The following is a 6,000-nucleotide window of genomic DNA, read 5'->3' as shown; positions in this document are numbered from 1 at the left end:
TTCCCACCGACCCTCAGGTATGCTACCTCTTTTCAAACCATACCCTTGTTCTATTGCCTCATCTGCCACATCGCTGCATGTGGATCTTTTTCCACCATCTTCCCAATTTGCTATCCTCTTCTCTGCTGGTCACGCGGAGGAAAACCTTAATTTGAACTATTAAAGAAAACCCTACTTCATGCAGACTAATCCATGTCTGGGTTGAATAAGGAAAGGAAGGGAGACTGTACTATCCAAGAGAGTAGGCATCGAACCCGCATCTAGGTTGAAAAGGGGAAAATCAGTAGCTAAGGAATGAGTCTCGTGTCTCTTGGTTGAAGAAGGGTAGAAAGGCATGACAATGCAATAAAGAATGACCATGTTGATTGGTTTGTTGTTCTCACATAGGAAAAAGGTGGCTAAAGAGAACAAAAATGGGGCGTAATCCACATATGTTGCCTGGATATTTGTTGCTCTGGGCAACCATACCTCCCTCACCACTGTCTGAATGGGCCTCCCATGCTCTTATTGCCACTTTTTTGCTGTTAGTATAACACCAGCAGTCAAGTCAAGCAATGCTGCTGCTAAAGTGATGCCACATTTAACTAATGCCGCACTCAGTCTAATGCCATCGATAAATTTAAGCAATGACATTTAATGTCACTGGATTATTTCAGGGTTAGCTGTTGATTGTGGATGTATTAAAGATTTTTCAGCTAAGGCATTCTAATGTTGTTGCACAGCCAGTATACCAATGATGAATCTTGTTACTACCTTCAGATTTTTGCATTGTTAATGCTTATAGATTACATACCTCACTTTCATGAGATAAGTCAAATTTTTTTGTACAGTGTCAAGAGGAAAGGTCAAGAGTGGGCATCTCCTCCTCCGGCTGTTCTCTTGATTCGTTCGATCAAGTTTTTACGTTTGACCGATTATCAAGATTGGGATAACAATTTTTAGGTCCCCTCAAGTTCAAAATGATATTTACCTTGAAGGTACATGGTTTGCAAATTTTTTATACTATCACTAATTAATAATGCTAGTTACCTTCAGACTTTTGTATTTGGTTTAATGCTCATGCACAGCTAGTATACCAATGCTAAAACTTGTTACCTTTACATTTTGCATTGTTAATTCTTATAGAAATCTTCCAGTGCTAGAATTTATTGAAATCTGTTCAGTAAGACCATTGTACTGTACCCTGTAATAAAATAACTACTCTACTGTAGCACTGGCCACTGGATTAGTGTATATTTGTACTATTTGAATGGTGTTGCATTAGCGTATGGACATAAATAAAGTGTGGCAAGCTTTCCCAGATATGTGCTCAAGAAAACTACTACATGTTTTTCTAAATACTAGACGTTTGGGTACTTTAAATTGAACTGCGAAAACATCTTATATTAAGGAACAAAGGGTGTAGAGTTCACTCAAATTATCCCGGTAAAGCTAGTCACACATTTGTTAAAATTAATGTTCATTATGTTATCGGAGGAGGTCTGTATGTTTATCTCTAATGCCTGTCGACTACATACCTGACATCATGATGCAATGTTAAGTCATTTCCTTTTGTACAGTGTCACTGAATTGTCAAGGCGGTGATGGCATTTTATTTTAGTTGAACTACACAAAATATGCTTAAAAGAAGAGGAAAGGTTAGGAATCGATCATTCTTTCGGAAAGAACTATATGTGCCTTCCTGACATCAGCCGTTGTTGCCTTATTTATTCCTTCAAACAGGTGGTTAGAAACAGTCTTGCTACCTTTTCCCATTAAGAAATTGGAATGCTTATACTTGTGAGTCTATGCAAACAGGGATGCTCGATTTTAGTGGAACTACACAAAAAGTCCAAATGGTTCAACATTAGGAGCATGTTTTCTTCCAAACCTTTATATCCAATTGGTGGCACTATGAGATGTTCATTACGAAGGTACATGGTTTGCTACTATCTTACTACTCTTTTTGTATTGTCATTAGATAGTAATACTAGTGGGTTGCATGTGAATTTATTGGCAGGGTGGACCTACATTGGAGGTGCAGGACATGATTCAATGATTGGATGTTCAATTTCGGTTGTATCGATTTCACCTCTTCCATCACTGTGAACATGGATATCCTTGGTATGATGAAGAATAGGCGCTATATTTCTGCTCTGAACCAGCAAATCAATTCAGTATGAAATTGTACAGGGCAAAACATGACTGTATCAAATTGTCCAATGCAAAACATGACAGATGCTAAGCGGAAGAGATGTGTTTAAACCGAAAATACAAGGTGGGGTATATGTTTACTAGCTGCTTGATATTTGTGCAGACAGGGATGTCTGCCCATTGCTATTTGGCAAACAAACAAGGTGACCACAATTTTGGTTGAACAACACAAGAGAGTAGTATAGTCACTGCATGCAGTGCCATTTGAAAATAGACACAGAAAGATTGGATAGTCACTTCATGGACTGCAGAAAAGTAGTACTGTACTATTTATTGGCCAACACTAGGTGCTTCATTGCTTTGGTCTTATTCTACAATGGGCATCATTTTGCCTAAGTTAAAAGTTTGTATTCCGACAATAGTCTCGGCGTATGATCGAGAGAAGACCAAATCATATTGCAGTGGATGTTCCTCCATCATGTGTGGATCATTCTCATGGTTCCAGTTGTTGGTGAAACCACTTACGTTTGCAAGAGGAATTGTAGACTTCACAAACAAATTTGTCTTTCAGTCTGTACTGAATGTTGGCCAAGAGAAGCACCCATGTTAGTAGGAAGAACAAATGTTTTTTCTAGATCTTTGCTTTTGGAGCTACATATTTTTATATGATCTGTGAATCATTGAGATGCATTAACATGTTGATGTTATGTATGGGAATCGTACTAGTTGGTTTTGAATTTGGGCTACTAATGTGAACATATTACAATGTCGGGCATGTGAGTCTCGTGTGAACATTTCGAACGAATCGACTCTTACTGATGTGCACAACATGATCCTTATTTCTGTGTTCTCGGTGTTTACAAGTTACTATCGGTTCCTTATTTATGTTTGCTCAGTGTTTACAAGTTACTGATCGATCACTAGCTAGTCTACTAATGCGCTCCTGGCAGTTTTAGTTGCGACGCAAGATCCGAAGTGGCGGTTTTTTGAATAAAAATGCCTACCTCTGAAGAAACCGACAAGCTGCTCTGAAGAAAATGTCGTGCGAATCTAAAGAAACTGCCAGCAAAAACGTTCGCAAATGCCTTATCTCCCAGTGAACGTTCATTAGCTAATGCGATCCTACACATACACCATCCAACCTACTCGATCCTACATGTACACTATCCGACCTACTCGATCCTACACGGATAAATAGGGGATCACGCACATACTACCTCCTTTCCGGTTTGCAGGGCTCGATTCAAAAAACGACCTACTCGATCCTACACGAATAAATAGCGGATCACACATGTACTACCTCCTTTCTGCTTTGCAGGGCTTAATTCAAAAATCTCACCAACCAAGGTAGGTGAGGAGTGGTGGAATCATTTTTGACAAGGAGGGAGTACCTCATCTGGATGATTCGAGTGCACTCATTTGACCGTCATGCCGGCGTGTGACCCAACACGAATGGGACGCACCACTGACGGGATGGGATGGCACAGTCATAATTTCAGTTTTTCTAGTTTCCACGGCAAGCTGGCGCGCTAAGCCATGCCTGCTTATGCATTGAATTCCGATGACCACGATGACCGACGCGTTTCCCGTGACACGCTGGTTCGCCTACCTTTCGCCTATAATTACTGTTTCCTGGGCTTCTCCTGTGGCACCATCACCCAACTCGCCCTATCCTCATAAGCCCCCACGGGCCCAACGTCGCTCTCCACTTATCCTCGCTCTCGCCACATCCGCCATGCCCCTGCCCGTCTGCGAGAGGCGACGTCACCGCCGGAACTAGTGTTCGGTTTTCCACCGGAAGGTAGACGGAGGGAGGAGGCATTCTATCGGTCTTTAGATGGCAATGCGGAGTATGAGGAGTTGTTGGAGCACGACCGCCTTGCGGAGGAGCAGCGTATCGCCGATTTGCACCGCCAGCGGGACATGGAGCAGCAGCGCACCAACGCTCTGAGTCGCGAGCAGAGCGCCCACAACTGGGTGGACTACGTGGAGGCCGGTGCCCGGTAAATAGCCCTGGAGGTTGTCAGGCACGCACGTGTTCGCGATGCCGAATTTTACTACAAGCTCGTCAAGTGGGTTTCCCGCTTAGAAGCCGAAGCTTCGGTGGACTACGTCGGCATGGAAAGGGCCAACGCACGCAAGCAACGCGCCCTATCGCACCTCTGGCAAGTCCGAGGTTAGGCGGAGGATGCCGGTGCCGGCGTTAGCGTGTACCGCAGATGGCGGCCAGCATCGTCTAGTTAGCTAAGAGTAAGTTAGTACTTATACACTACTAGAGTATTAGTGGGAGTAGAGAGTTAACTTGGCTATGATGGTTGTCAACGTGGAAGTTCAGTACTCTATATCTGAATCAGACCTGTTACTTTGCTCTGAATGTTGAACTTTCCATTTGAACTTATGGAATGGACTGTTATTTTTTAAATGGGTTGTATTTGTCCGCCACGAGTTTAGGGGCTGACTTGTGGGCCTACCAGGTTGACGCGTACACAATCAGGAGATGATTGTACATGGAGAGGATGACAGCGGGGACCCACCAAGCTCATGGTAGTACGCAAGCAAGTGCCTCCTTATTTCAAGCCAATAAAAAATGGCGCCTCCTAATGGATTTCTGACATTTGGGTCCCATGCCATTGTCAATGTAGTCAATAAACGAGAGAATTGCACAAAGAGCGGCTGACACCAGGGACCTAGCAGCTCGCCCAGTTATTTTTGTTTTGGGTTAATTTTATAAGTGCCACTCCAAATCTGGTGAGAAATGCCACTGCAATTTCCAGACTTTGAAAAATGCCATTTCATGCCATTTCCAGTGGCATTTTTCGAAGTCTGGAGTGGCGTTTTTCAAATTTTGCAAAAATTGTAGTGGCATTTTTCAAAGTTTGAAAATTACAGTGGCATTTTTATGAATCGCCATAATTGGAATGGCATTTATCTAATTTGTTTTTGAGATGGAAGCAGGGTGTCAACTGGGCTGTGCGGGGCACTCTGGCCTGTCTAGACAACCTTTTTTCTTTTATGTTTACCACAAACCAGCCCAATAGTTTTTTTGTTCTTTCTGAAAATGGCTAGCCCAGTTTTTTTGTGATTTGTCAAGTAAGTCGCTTTGTCAGGCATGTTGGGCTGGAAACTTTCAAGACGAGGAGAACTTCATTCGACTGGCCGAGAAAATGGCTTATCAGTAATGAGAAATGGGTTGTACATTTTTAAAACACATCAAACCGGCAATTAGTTTCAATTTTTTTCATTTCAAGATTTTAAATTGCATTGATTTTTATGCCTGGACAATCTGTTGAATTTTATATTCATATATATTTATTTTTAAAATCAGTTTGAATGTGACTCGGAACTTAGGGATTAAAAACAGTTCGAACCGCACCAAAATATGCAAAATTTCGTATAATTTTTTAACCGTGCCCACAATATGGGTTGTAATGCTAACAGAAGAATATGGGCTCCAAAAAACCTTAAGAATTAGCAAATGGGCTATAAATTATTAAAAATAATGATAGATGGGTTGTATGCTATTTCCCATAGATTTGAGGCTTTCCTAAAAAAGGTTGACGCACAAGCACTAACTGTTGGATGTCCATCCAATGACCGTCGTGCTTCTTCAATATCTGCTCTTCCTGCTCTAGCTGCTCAAATAAGCGCCGGCGGGACTGCCTGCTCCCTCCTCCCGCGGTCGGCTGTGCTGCCGCGCAGGCCTCACCGCCCCACCGTACTCTCATCGCTGGCCTAGCCATCCCTCTACTCATCCACACCTGCTGTTATTCTCTGGCGACGGCAGCAAACCAGTTAACCCTCATACTCCCCACCGCGTGGGCAGCCACTGTCGTGTCTTCCCCGGCTCCGTGTCGTTCCCTTCGTAGG

The sequence above is a fragment of the Triticum dicoccoides genome, chromosome 4A (assembly GCF_002162155.2).
Source record: "Triticum dicoccoides isolate Atlit2015 ecotype Zavitan chromosome 4A, WEW_v2.0, whole genome shotgun sequence".
Taxonomy (NCBI): Eukaryota; Viridiplantae; Streptophyta; class Magnoliopsida; order Poales; family Poaceae; genus Triticum; species Triticum dicoccoides.
The sequence above is the reverse complement of the archived record's forward strand: the minus strand, read 5'-3'. Positions refer to the sequence as shown.